The sequence below is a fragment of the Chrysochloris asiatica genome, unplaced genomic scaffold (genome assembly GCF_000296735.1).
Source record: "Chrysochloris asiatica unplaced genomic scaffold, ChrAsi1.0 scaffold00022, whole genome shotgun sequence".
NCBI classification, from domain to species: Eukaryota; Metazoa; Chordata; class Mammalia; order Afrosoricida; family Chrysochloridae; genus Chrysochloris; species Chrysochloris asiatica.
The window spans coordinates 13125323-13140872 of NW_006408540.1; positions in this window are offsets into that span (position 1 = coordinate 13125323).

Consider the following 15550-nt stretch of genomic DNA (forward strand, 5'->3'; position numbering starts at 1 on the left):
TGGTCTGTGTGACCGTTGAAATGAATTATAGAGCCCAGCTAAGTGGAGTGTTATGGGAGGGATAATTGTCTTTTTTTTTTTTTTTTTTTTTTTTTTGTAGTTTCCACTGAGTCGATTCAATTCATGGTGACCCTATATATGCAGAGTAAAACAGTTCCATTGCGTTTTCCAGGGTGTGAACTCTCAGAACTGCATCTCCAGGTCTGTCTTCCCAAGTACCTCTGGGTTTGTTGAAACTGAAAATCTTGCTATTAGTAGTTGAGTGATTAACTATTTGGACAATTCTAGGACTAGAAATTCCTAGAAGTAGAAATTTTGAGTAATATTATAAAATAATATCAAAATATTAAAACTCTTTCATAAAAATCTTAGTTAAAAATCTCCCCATACAGAAAACACAGAGGTTTTGCTAGTGTGTTGTATTAAACATTCCAAAGAACAAATCATTTTAATCTTAAAATATCTACTCCAGAAAAGCACAAAAGGGAAACTTCCCAAACTAACTTTATTAGATTGGCAGTATAACCTCAATTCTAAATTCTGACAAGGACAGTTTGAAGGGAAAAAAATGCAGGTTCAATCTCATTTTGTTGTTGTTAAGGGCCATCGAGTCAATTCCGACCCATAGCGACCTTGTATAGGGTTTCCAAGGAGCAGCTGGTGAGCTTGAACCACTGACTTGCAGTTCAAACAACTTTGCAGTCTGATGCATTAGCCCACAGCGCCACACAAGGACTCCTCAATCAATCTCATTTATGACCATAGAAATCTGGAATAAAATATTATCAGATGAAATCCAAAAATGTATGAAAAATACAACAGTGAGTCAAAAATTATCCTCAGTCTGGCTATTAGTTGGTGTTGTTGTTAAGTGCCATCTGGCTATAGAATTGGTTTAATCAACTTTTAGGGGAAAAATAAATGCATCATTGTTTTGACATAATCTCCTTGCTTTTCAATACATTTTGTGTGTTGAAAATCTGTATTGTATATCTGTTAACAAGCTTTCATAGTCCCTTGTTAAAAAAATGTTTTAGGCTGAGCTGCAAGCCACGAATGCACCGCTGTCTTTACTTCTTCATCAGAGGTGAGTCTTCATCCTCAAAGGGCAGCTTTCAGGGGACAAAGCAGGTGAAAGTCTGATGTAGCCAGATCAGGACTATAGGGCGGATGCTTTAACACATGAAAACGAGTTTTTTGCAGAGTATCAACAGTGTGAGCAGAGGTGTTTAGATGCGCATTGTTATGTAAGATCACAAAGCCCTTGGATAGCTTTACTCTGCTTTTAATCCAAAGTTTAGACTTCAGCTTTTCAGTAAGCATCTCACTGTAGGGAGCATTGTTGATTATTGAACCTTTTTCCTGATAGTGTTCCAATACTGACCCACAAGAATCCCAGAAAACTGTAAGCATCAATTTTTCAGCCAATGACCGACTTTTTTTTTGCTTGCTTGTTTGTTTTTTTGTTTTCCACTGTAGGTTTTTTCTGTTTTGTTTTGTTTTTTTTAGTTTTTATTGTGAATTGAGTGATAGTTTACATGGAAGAACATCAGGTTTACATTCATCCTATTGTATTTTGTTTCATTGCAATGATTACAATCCCCTCTATGCATCATCATTCAACAACATTTGCTTCCATTCCCTCTGTTTCTTATTTTTTTTTTTTGGATATATACCAAAGCACTCAGGAATATATAAGATGGTTGACTTTTGAACTTTTTCTTGGTCAGCAATTGAGGATGTTTCCATTCCATTCTCTGCCATTTATTCTCAGGCTCATAGTGATGAATCCATGTCTCATCACCAGTAATGACTTTTTTTTAAGAAACCCTTACCTTTATTGGAGTATCAGTCCAAATTTTGTTTGCTGATGACCATGTTCACATCTGCATAGCATTGATCTTGAGCAGAAAGTGTTGATGAGACAGTTTAGCCAACAGAAGTTTTAATACAACTGGAGTGCAGATAATTTTTTACTCACCCACCTATAATAAATCATGACCAAATAGTATTTAAAACAGGATTGAATGTTTGGTTGAGCATAGTGGAATTTATTCATGTAAATTAACATAAAAGATATATTAAGAAACAGTATTGTTATTTCAATAAATATGTACAAATGTGTTTGATCGAATTCCAAATATTTCTGTGATAGAAGCTCTTAACAAACTAGAAATTGAAATTTCCTTAACCTGGTAAAGAATATTCACAGAAAAGCCCAAAGGATGCAAATGTTAAAATGTTGAAAGCATGCCTTATAAGATCAGGTAAGTAACAATGTGCCTTCAATAGGAGGCCAAAACAATTCAATAGGAAAAGAGTAATCTTTACAACAAATTGTTCAGCGAAAACTGAGTATCCATATGCAACAGAATGAAGTTAGATTCCTTCCTAACATTATTCACAAAAACTAGCTCAAAATGGATCATTTTATCTAAATGTAAGAGTTAACAGATAACTTGTACACTAAAGTTTGTTGCAGTATTATTAGCAATAGGTGAAATGTGGAAACAATCCAGGTGTCCAAAAGGGATGACAAAATGTAGTCTATCCATCCGATGGAATATTATACAGTCATAAAGAGCAATGAAGTTCTGATGCATGCTTTGATGACATGGATGACCTTGGAAACACTATGTTGAGTGAAATAAGTCAGAAACACACAAAAGAATGAATATGGTATGACCTCACTTGGATGAAATATCTAGGGTAGGCAAATGCAGAAAGACCAAAGCAGCTTAGTAGTTACCAAGTGTTGGAGAAGAGGGAGGAATGAAGAGTAATTTCTTAATGGTTACTGAGTTTCTGTTTGGGATGATGAAAAAGGATTGGAAATAGTGTTGATGACTGTACAATATGGTGACCATAATGTCTCTGAGTTATACACTTAAAATGGAGAAAATGAACATTTTAATGTTATATTTAGTTTTCCATGATCACATTAGAGTCCTGGTGTGGCATTGTGAGTTAATGTGCTGGGCTGCGAAGTCATTTCAACCACTAGGTCAGAGATTCAAGCTCACCATTCATTCACTCCTCGGAAACTCTACACAGGGTCACCACGGTTTGGAAATGGCTTGACGATGCTCAACAACAATGATCATGTTATAAAAAAAGAAAGCTTAAAATGTTTTTTAAGACAGTCCACATAAGGTAGAGGAGTCCTGGTGTGGCGCTGTGTGTTTATGCATCAGACTGCAAAGTCATTTGAACTGCAAGGTTGGTGGTTCAAGCTCACCAGCTGCTCCTTGGAAACTCTACACAGGGTCACTATGGGTCAGAATCGACTCAAAGGCACTTAACAGCAGCAACAACAACAACAACAACATAAGGTAGGAGTGCTAGTGTGGTGCTGTAGAGTAAACACTGGACTGTTAGTCACAAGGTCGGTGATTCAAACCCACCAGCTGCTCTTCGGAAACCCTATAGTGGTCCTGGTAATAGTGGTTGTGTGCTTTCAAGTTGGTCTGACTCACAGTGATCCCATATATATCAGGGATGGAAATGTCCAGTCCGCGGGTCATAGAAGGCCCTCAAAATCATTTGGTCTGGCCCTGCCAAGGCAACTACAGTTTCAACCATCTCATTGTTTTTGTATTTAAGTACCATTGAATCATTTCAGATTCATAGAAATCCTGCATAGGATTTCCAAAGAATGACTGGTGAGTTTGAACTGCCAACCTGCTCTTTTCCTTTTTTGACACCACACCAAGATAGCCATCACATTGTTGTTGCTGTTAAGTTCCAGTCAAGTCGATTCCAACCCATAGCGACCCTGTATAGGGTTTCCAAGGAGCAACTGGTGAGCTTGAACCACAAACCTTGCAGTTCAAACAACTTTGCAGTCAGATGCATTAGCCCACAGCACCATACCAGGACTCTACGTTGGTTGTGGTGGTGGTTATGTGCGGTGGAGTCAGCTCTGACTCATAGCGACCCTGTACAGAGTTTCCAAGGGTGTAAATCTTTATGGAAGCAGAAAGCCTTATCTTTCTCCAGCGAAACAGCTGGTAGTTTCAAACTGCTGACCTTGAGGTTCACAGCCCAATTCATAAATACTATGCTACCAGAGCTCCTGGACTCCACATTAGAGATGAGTTAATTAAAAGTTTGATGAAATATTGCAGGCTAATTTTTAAGTTGATAATTTTGTGTGGCCTCTGAATAATGCTATAAATTTTGGCAGAGAAAAGATCCCCCGCCCCTGCTGTATAGGTTTCCAAGAGCACAAACTCTCATCTTTATCCTGTGGAGCAACTGGTAGATTCAAACTGCTGACTTTGAGGTTAACAGCCCAGCTCATAAACCACTACGCTACCAGAGCTCCTTTGGAAACCCTATACAGGTCTCTGAGTGGGAACTAACTTAACGACACTTAACAACACCAGCGCATCAGGTAAAGAAGTAAAGCACAAAGTGAGAGAATGTTCCCATATTTTCAAAAGCATTTAATTGGCAAAAGGTTGGTATGCAGAATATACAGTAATTTCATCATCCTAAAATACACATTTTTCCCTTTTAATCTCTAAAATCAGAATGCATTTTACAACCAAAGATGTGTCACAATTTGATAATTAGTGTATTTTTCTTTCTTAGTAGTAAATAAAATAATAGTACCTCTTACAATCAGTGCTGTCTTAGACTTGATGAAATATGCTCTAAAGAATTATAGGTCAGCACACAAAATCCCAAATTAATCTAGAGATGAAAAAAAATCAATTAAAAATGGGCAGAATATTTGAAACAGCACTCCATGGAAAAGAAAACTTGAATAGCCTGTAAATTTGTGGAAAATAATGCTCAGCCTCATTAGTAATCAGAAAAATGCAGATTTAAGTCATGAGATACCACTTCATATTTCCAGCTTGGCAAAAATTAAAGGTTTGACAATACCAAGTGCTAGAGAGTGTGCCCCAATTAAAATGATTGGTATGCCACAGGGAGTGTAAATTTGTACAGTCACTTTAGAGAGCATTCTGGCTTTATCTAGTTGAAGAGGCATATACCTTACACTCCAGTAACCCCCATTTTTTTTCATCACCCCAAACAGAAACTCCATTCCTCCCTCCCAGCAAACTTGGGTGAATCTCTATGCCCTCGGCTATTCTAGATATTTCATGTCAGTGAGATCATACAACGCTCTTTGTGTCTTGGATACGCATACAGGGTACATGCACAAAGCACGCTCATAGCAGCACTATTTCTAATACCAAAACCTAGAAATCACCCACTGAAAAGAATTAGGTGCAACATAATCTCACAAGGGAACATTATGCATCAATGAAAATGAATGAATCACAACTACACTTACTAAACACATATGATCTCATAAATACATTGAGCAAAAAATAAAAGCAAATTATAGAAGAATTATAGCATAATACTATTTATAAACAATTCAAAAGCATGAATAATTAAAAAATATATTACTTAGGTTGCAAATGCACATTTTGATATCATAAGAAAGCAAAATAATTATAAACACGGAGTTCAGAATAGTGGCCGCCTCTAAGAGTACTTGGAAAGAGCAGAATTAGGAAGCACTTCATCAGGTTTCAGAGATAATTCATGTTCTGTTTTTAAAATAGGTTTGCAGGTACATGCATGCTTCCTGTGTTGTTATTGTTTTTTGCCCTTTGCATATTTTTAAATGATCTTTATGCATTTACTCAATAGTGTATATTCTACATTTAAAAAGATCAAGGTCTTCCTATCTAACCAGTTTCTCTACTAGTGTATTGTACAACCCTGGTGAAGCTCATTGTAAGTAGATTTTATTCTCTAATATCCCTGATTTTCACTGAATCACTAAGGAAAGGCTTATGGTCAGTGTACTCTTTAAAGAAGGCAAAAAGGTCTGTGTGCATACTGGAAATATTTTGTTAAAAATACTGCACATAAAAATGTTTTACTGCTAAATGGGTTAAGCATTCACTACCCAGGAAATTAACTTGTTTAGAAACACTTTGAATACTCATCATGACAGATGAATGATGTTAGAGTATAGCATATTTTAAAAGAAATAAAATAATTATGACTAGAAGCTCTCATATTTCATTTCTGTAGTCAGTGGAAGGCATCCTTACTGTGGAGAACACTGTTCTTAAACAAGAAAAATCAAATTATCTGGGTCTCTTGATAAATCCCTAAATGGGATTTCCCAATCCTACTCTGTCTCCAGAAGTCAATGTTTTACAATTCTTTTTAGAAAAGAAATTTCCATAAATTCAAAGTCATAAGACTATACTTAAAACAAACAAACAACTTAAATCACAGAAGAAGGCTTTAGTCGTATAACTGAGTGCCTGCTATGTGCTACATGCAGAATGCTGGAGGTGTCATGGAAGACAAAAGCAGACATAGTTCCACATTACAGAAGCCTACAGTCTAGTTAGGAAGACCATCATTAATCAAAAGATCACTCCACTAAAAGTTGAATTACAATGGAATAAGTGCTACAAAATGCTGTAAGAGTGTAAACTAGATGGAAATGTCCTGGTCAGTGATAAATGAGCTAAGCTAGGAAGGAAGGATAGGTGTGAATTAGGCATGGAGAGGGAAGTGGAGTGTGGGGTGATGGGAAGCAAATTCCAGACAGAGACCAGATCATGCAAAGCACTATAACAGAGTTTACACATGGCTTACAGCCAACAATCACACCGAGGAGAGATGTAAGGTAATAGTAAATAAGTGAATAGTAGTTTGCTCAGATAAGTAAACAATGCTTACACAGTAAACGCTCAATAAATTATTGACTAAATGACAGCTATTTCTTATCCAGACTCCAGCAATCAAAACTTTTTTTATATGATCAACAATCCTTGTACTACCCACTTTCTGGTTTCAATTCAGCTTGTACTTGGAAACACATGAATATTTGCACAATGAATTCAAGAGTAAAATGTAAAGACATGAAAAAAGGAAATGGTTAGCTAATAAAATGGTATTCTCACACCTCACATTTGAAAAGCAATTTTACTCAAGCATGTAAAGCCTAACTTCATTTGGTCTACATTCTGCTGAAATCTAGTAGTTCATTTACTCATCAAATCTTTAATGAATACCTCATAGTACTAGACAACATGATAGGTAGTAGGTATATATAAAAAGGCCCAGTGCTACTATCAAGAGCAAGCTGTTTCATGGTGAATTAGTCATGAAAAGGTGAGTCTCCAGGAAAATTGAAGGAGGATTGTTAAGGTGTAGTATTACCTTAAAGACTCAGAAGAGTTAAAGATATGCTAAGAGCAAAAGAAAGTCCATTGGAAACATGAGGAAAAATCAACAACTGTTCAATAAAGAAAATGTAGTCGTGATATTTGGCTTTAAAGTGTTAGATATTTAAATATCCACAGTAATGTAATCACTTAATTGCTACAACTTAAAAACAAACAAACAAACAAACAAAAACAACTGAAAGATGGAGAGAGATGTATGGAGCAGGGGCTAAGATGAGGGTAGGGTTGGATGAGAAGAAATAATGTCTAAACTTGATAAATCAATAAATAGAAGTCCTGCCTGGTGGTACAGTGTTTAAAGAACTCAGCAGCTAATCAAAAATTGGCTGTTCGAACCCACTAGCCACTCCACAGAAGAAAGATGTGGTTGTTTGCACTTTAAAGATTCACAATCTTGGAAATCCTATAGGGTAGTTCTACTCTGTCATACAGTTTCTCTATGAGTCAGAACCAATTCCACGACAAGGGTTTTTATGGGGGTTGTTTTACAAATCGGGCTGCCAACCTTAAGGTCAGCGGTTCAAAACTACCAGCCGCTCTGCGGGAGAAAGATGAGGCTTTCTACTCCAGTAAAGATTTACACCCTCGGAAACCCTGTACAGGGTCGCTATGGGTCAGAACTGACTCGACGGCACTTAACAACAACAACAACATATAAAGAAAGGAATCTTAGTATGGGGCTGTAGGATAAGCACTGGACTGCAAGGACAATTTAAACTGCAAGGTTGGTGGTTTAAACCCACCAGTCACTCCTTGGAAACCCTATACTGGGTTGCTATGAGTTGGAACCACTTCGATGGCACTTAACAACAAACATATAGAAACCCACCAGCCATCTGTCAGTTTGTCATCCTGTGGTAGCTTATATGTTCCTGTGATGCTGTAATGCTGGAAGCTATGCTACCAGGACTACAAAAACCAGCAGGATCACCCATGTCATACAGGTTTCAGTGGAGCCTGCAAACTGAAATAACTAGCAAGAAAGGCCTGACCTGCTTTTGAAAATTAGCTGATGGAAACCCTATGGATCACACAGAACATTGTCCCATATGGTTCTAGAAGATGAACCTCCTAAATTGGAAGGCACTCAAAATATGAAGCAGCTGCAACAAGGGATTCAAACAGACCGACAATCATGGAGGTGGCACAGGACCCAGCGGTGTTTTATTCTGTTGTACATAAAATGTCATGAGTCAAGGGTAACCAATGACATACAAGGACACAGCTGCAAAAGGTAAACTGGCTGCCTCTGTGAAGTGGGGCTGAGAGATGGTTCTACTGCCTCCTTCTATCCCTCTTTGACTTTATAAAAATCATGTCCAAATATTACTAGGATCATTTCTTAAATTAATGCAGTTTTTAAGCAACACTAGTCCTGGTGTGATGCTGTAAACTAAGCACTGGACTGCAAGCTGCAATATTGACTGTTTAAACCTACCAGCTACTCCTCTGAAGCCCTGTACAGGGCCGCTGTGAGTCGGAACTGATTTGACAGCACTTATAAAACACCTGGTGTGGTGCTGTGGGTTAATGTGCCAGACTGCAAATCCATTTGAACTGCAAGGTCGGAGCTTCAGGCTCACCAGCTGCTCCTTGGAAACCCTATACAGGGTCGCTATGGGTCAGAATTGACTCGACAGCACTTAACAAATAAAACATTACAAAGGAGTTCTAGTAGCATAGTGGTTACAAATCAGGCTGCGAACCTTAAGGTCAGCAGTTCGAAACTACCAGCTGTTCTGTGGGAGAAAGATGAGGCTTTCTGCTCCCGTAAAGATTTACAGCCTCAGAAACCCTGTACAGGGTTGCTATGAGTCAGAACCAACTCCACACAACAACAACAATATTACAATTCAAAGCCTATATAATCTTACAAGCAGCTGCATATACATAAATGAGCAAGCAAACATTACAACACAAGGTAGTCATGGCTTTACAAGGAAGATACATGGGGTCTGAGTTTGGGTCCATAAAGCACAGCTTGACAACGCAACTGGGTCAATAGCTAGAGAAACGCGATAGAATCGTTTCCATTTCCACAACAAATCATGCTATTCCACCATCCCCTTTCTTTTGTCGGGTGGAGTTTTAATAGGTCCAAGGCTCTTGGGATGGCTGAGCTGCTGCATTTCACAGTGCATGCCTGCTCTGAACATCACCTGAGCAACTCTGAGGACATTTTTCCAAACATCGTGAGACACAAAAATAAGCATGGCAGACAAGATGGCATCTAAAATCTGCCATTTATCTAATCTTGCTGCACGCCTTCCGCTGAGAAATCACTATATATTCTAGTTCTAACTTACAGATTTTAAAGAATGATAAACTCCCCATAAAAAGAAAAGCATTGGCTCTTTCAGAAATATCTCAGCACATATTCTGTGGTTCTAGAAGGTTCTCAGGGGAGAGATTAGTCCTAAAGACAATTTCTTCTTCGTGAAAAGGAAGGTAAAGATAGGCTAATCCTCAAAGCTCTGACAGCCAACACAGCCCCCTCCTGAGCAAAGCAGTCACTCACTTGTCTCTGGGAAAGATGTGCCTTTAGAGGGAATCTCTCTCTTGGATTCTCTATATGAAATAACCATTTACCTGTGGGTGATTCTGAAGTATTTATCACCCCACTCACCTTTTCTCATCCATTCTGCTTCCTCCCGGCCCAGCAGCATTAATGGAAAGCTATTGATCATGTTGAGTGAAATGTTGAAAAGGTTACTGAGAGTCGAGGGGACCCCGCTATCAAGGGGCAGGAAAAGCAGCCAAGCTTCCAAGTAAATCAAGGATTTATCTTCAGAGAATGGTATTGTCTATCGACAAGAGCTGCTTCTATTTTTCCCTAAGGAAAGAACAGAGGAAGTCAACCATCTCGCCTCTGCTCAGCGCCAACCCCTCCCAAGGGTCCTAGCAGACTTTGAAAACGTTTACCTCCTGTTTTCCAAACCAAAGACAAAACCCACCGCTCTCAAGTCGGTCCGACTCATAGCAACCCTGTATATGGTTTCTGAGACTGTAAATCTTTGCAGAAGCAGACCGCTTGGTCTTTCTTCCTGGGAGCAACTGGTGAGTTTGAACTGCAGACTTAACAGTTATTAGCCTATTGCCTAACCCACAGTACCACCAGAGCTTGCTTTTAAATATCTAGCAAATCATTTTTGTTTTTTTCAGCCCAGTGTTTGTCTACGTTGCCTTATAAAGACATATTTAGGAGAACAAACAAAGGTAAGGATAAGGCTCTTTGAGAGTAGAGTGTGGTGGTCATAAGCACTCCAGATGGGAACAAATGTTCCTTTGAAGGTGGTGCACTTGTAAAATGCCAGGTTCAGAACAGAGCAAGGAAGGAAACTTGACTATGTTTTTTTTTTTGTCATGTTCAATTACAGTCTACCAATGCTTTGTGGGTAAGTTGCTAGAGGCAACACCAGATTTAGAGGGAGGACATTTTCACAACTGAAGGAAGCAATGAGAAAGCAAAGTGCCTCATGAATTACAAGGATGTAGTTTCATGGACAGAGGAGCTCTGGTAGCGTAGTGGTTACGAATCGGGCTGCGAACCTTAAGGTCAGCGGTTCGAAACTACCAGCCGCTCCACAGGAGAAAGATGAGGCTTTCTACTCCCGTAAAGATTTACACCCTTGGAAACCCTGTACAGGGTCGCTATGGGTCGGAACCGACTCAACAGCACTTAACAACAAAACGACAACAGTTTCATGGACACCAAGCTCATCAAGTCTTACTTTCTACACAGACCCCTTTTGTGCTGCAAGGCCTTTTCAGATCATCCTCTTCCATCATTTATGTTCATTCATGGAATTAAGACATGACTACTAAGAGTGTCTGAGCATTTGTGATAGTTGTTTGTGTCAACTTAATGAAACCAGGATTCTCAGTGACTTGGCAGTTGAGAGGTAGTGCTCCCCCATGATGAGATCTAACAGTGTAATCAGCTCGATGATGAGGTCTGCTATGAGATGCCAGTCAAGTGAAAGGATGTTTCTTCAGGGGTTTGGTCTGCTTCCAATATATTAGAATAAAATATTCTAATAAAGCAAAGTTTCTTTGCTCTCTGCTGGGTCTGGATCTTGCAACTAGCTCATCTTCTTTGGATTTGAGACAGTGGCCTATTGGTCCTGGGAGTCTTCAGTGCCTGCCTTCTGACCTACCAGACCTGCTTGCCTGCCAACCTGTCATCTGACCTGCCAATCCTGGTTCATCAACTCTGCAACTACGTGATTTGGAAGCCTGACATCTAACCCATGGTCTTGGCTGACCACCTCTACAACTCTTGTGAGACATTTCCTAGATATAAATCTCACTTTCCATATATACATATGTAATAAACTTCACTGGTTTCACTTCTTTAGAGAATCTACCCTAAGACATTTGGTACCAAGAATGGTTCTAGAGAAACAAAATAATTTAGGATGAGTTTCTAAATTGGTTCTCAAGTCTGACTAGTTTTAACAGCACTGATAACTATGATTCTTCTCGTAAAAAAGATGTTTCCAATCCCTGGCAAAAGGTTACAATGCTAATACACAAACTATCACCACCTGTCAAGTGGTGATTGGTGACAAGTGAGACTCTGGGTGATAGTGTGTTTGATATTTTTCTGCACTTTTGTTAGGATGAGAAATGTGAGGCAGCTGGTTTGTTGGCCCTAATGACAATAGATCAAATGGTAAAGGAAAGAGATGAGCCTAGGGTGTCAAATTTGCACTTAAGCAACATATAAAAGACCTCAAAGTTGCCACTTGTGCCCTTAAAAGAAGTCTTATTTCTTGTAGTAACAGAGCTGATACTGCTGAAAATCAAACTCAGAGTCTTATCATAAAAGTGACTTAGTATAATGCCAACTGAATTCCTAGTCTTGAATGGTGTCTGATGTTAACGTGAGGGCACTGATTAAGAAGACATGGGGTCCTAAAACTTGGGATGGGAACATGTTATTGTTGTTAAGTGCTGTCAAGTCAATTTTGAATCATAGTTGACCCTGTATAGGGTTTTTGAAGAGTGGCTGGTGGGCTTGCAGTTCAAACTGACCTTGAAGTCCAGCAAAATTACCCACAGTGCCATATAGACAGAAGATAAAGATACTGGGCCCCTAAATCCTATAAATACAACCTTCCTTACTGAAAATGAAGAGGACTTAAAATACCTACTGGTGAAGATCAAAGAGCACAGCCTTAGGTATGGGCTGCACTTCAATGTAAAGAAGACACAAATTCTCACCACTAGACCAATAGCTAAGACAACATCCATATAAATGGAGAAAAGATTGAAGTTGTCAAAGACTTCATTTTGTTCAGATCAACCATCAACACTCATGGAAGTAGCAGTCAATAAATTAAACAACATATCGCATTAGGCACATCTTCTGTACAAGAACTCTTTAAAGTGTTCAAGAGCAAAGATGTCAGTTTGAGGACTAAAATGCCGGAACCAAGTCATGGTATTTTCAGTAACCTGATATACTTATGAAAGTTGGACAATGAAAAAGGAAAATTGTAGAAGAATCGATGCATTTGAGTTATGGTGTTAAAGGAGAATATTGAAAGTACCATGAACTGCCAAAAGAACAAACCAATCTGTACTGGAAGAAGTACAGCCAGAATGTTCATTGGAAGACAGGATGGCCAGACGTCATCTCTCATACATCAGAAATATTATCAGGAAGGACCAGTCCTTGGAGAAAGATATCATGTTTGGTAAAGTGGAGGGTTGGAGAAAAAGAGAAAGCCCCCAATTAGATGGATTGGCAAAGTGGCAGCAGCAATGGGCTCAGGCATAGCAGTGATTGTGAGGTTGGCATAGGACCAGACAGTGTTTCATTCTATTATGCATAAGGTTGCTATAATTTGGTACTGACTTGATAGTACCTAACAACTACAAATCCTGTCAAATCACTCTTGCCAACAACACCATCCCACCCATCTGAAAAGATGATTCCATCTTTGTCTGCTATCCAATATCAGTAAAACAATTATCCCTTCTGTCCACACTTGATGAGATTAACCCAACTTTGCTTGCTGAGATGATGTCTGAGGCATTGGTTATCTGGGACATTGCTGGTGTAGATGTTTTGCAAGACATTGTTGAATGTTCCTGGGAAACACATCCATCGATTATTGCTTCTAGACATGTGACTAGATTAAGTCCTACCTAGCCCCCAAAAATGAAGCACAAATTGTGGCCCAGGAAGAAGTACACCACACTCCAGAAGAATTGCTTGATTTTTCTAATCTGTACAAACAGAAACCTGGAGAATATATGTGGGAATGGCATTAAGGTGTGGGATCATGGTACAAGGAACATAGGCTTAGATCCATCTGAGTTTATTGCTATGGGCCCATTAAACACATATTCTTCATTCAGTATTTCAGTTCAAGACCATAGGAGAGAAAAAAGAAGATATTAAAAAACTGAAGATAATACTAATTATATTAATTTTTATGTGACTGGAAGAAAATATGGCTGATAATGTAATAAGGGTATGTTTATCATCTCTTTAAAAAAAAAGACGTTAGGAGAGGATCTAATAGTTTATTTGGTTAATTCACTAAAGCATGGATTGCATAGTGGCCCATAATACATTAGATTGGAGTACCAGACCTGTTTTAGTATTCTGTAGAGAAAAGAATCCAAAGATTTTGGGAAATTGACGTGTTACAATGGATTCATCAGGATAGACCCATAAATCCACACATGGAGTGCCCAGAGGACATACTTTTTATCACAACAGTGAAAACAAATTTGTGAAGGGTGCCCAGCCTCCTTGAAGCCTGCTGTGATTGCTATTTTGTGCAAATCAGACTTGACAGTGGGAACTGCCCTACTTGAATCAAGACACCAACTACAATGGGGTTGCTTGGGCCCTGTGGTGATAGAAGCCAAATGGTAGCACTTAATGGACAAAAACAAAGTGGGTGTGGTTACTGTAATTGACAGCAGAATCAAAGTAGTAATCAGAATCACCTGACTTGTGTGGACTTATGGTATTGGCTATTTAGGTAGAGTGTCTCAAGGAATGAAATAGATTGGAAACCTATTAAATATTTATTTGATCTGTACAAGTGGAAGAATTTGAGGTCAAGTGAACAGCAGTCTAACTTGAATTGCCAAACTAGAGAGCTGTGACCTCTCAATCAATTCCCAGACTTGAGCCAAGTTACAGAACCACAACTCCTTGAATAAAGAGGAAGTAAAGTCTTCGTGATAAAGGACCCCTCTACATAAATGTATACTATTAGTCTTTCTCCATGTCTTCCTCAAAGGGATCTTTCAGAAGAGTAACTGTTCATTGTAGAAAAAAAAAACAAATAGACTTTTCAGGAATTACTAGACACTGACTCTGAATTAATACTAATTGCAGAAGACCCAAAACTTCACTATGACCCACCAATCAGCATGCAGGCATATGGAGGACAAGTCATTAATGGAGTCTTAGCTAAGGTGTGTTCCACAGTGGGTCCTTGAACTCATCCAATAGTGATTTCACCAGTTTCAGAATGCATAATTGGAATAGCTATGCTCCACAACTGGCAGAACTCCCACAATGGATCCCTGAAATGTGGAATAAGGACTATTATGGTAGTAAAACTCAAGTGAAAGTCATTAAAACTACCTGTTACCTAGAACACTAGTAAACCAAAGTCAATAATCTTGTTCTTAAAGGGATTTCAGAGATTAAGGCCACCAACAAGGACTTAAAAGATGCAGGGATGGTGATTTCCACCACATGCCCACTTAACTCACCTATCTCGCCTTTGCAGGAGTCCTGGTATGGCGTGATAGGATAAGCACTTGACCTCAAGGTCGGTTTGAGCCACAAGGTCAGTGGTTCAAACTCATCAGCCACTCCTACACCGGGTCACTTTGGACTGGGACTGACTCGATGGCACTTAACAACAATAACAACTGACCTTTGCAAACAACAAATGGATCTTGGAGAATGAGAGTGGATTATAGGAAACTTAACCAGGTGATAGCTCCAATTGCAGCTGCTGTTCCAGATGTTGTTTCATTACTTCAGCAAATTAATACATCTCTTGGTACCTGATATGCAACTATTGATCTAGCCAATGTCTTTTCTCAATTCCAGTTTTAAAAGATCCCCAGAGCAGTTTCCCTTCAGCTGACAAGGCCAACAAAACACTTGCACTGTTCTACCTCAGAGGTAGGACATTAAGTCATTAAGAAGACAAGAAAGAAAGAAAAGGTCAAGATGGATGTCAGAAGAGACTCTGAAACTTGCTCTCCAACTTAGAGAAGCCAAAGCAAATGGAAAAATTGAAGAGGTGCAAGAGCTGAACAGAAAA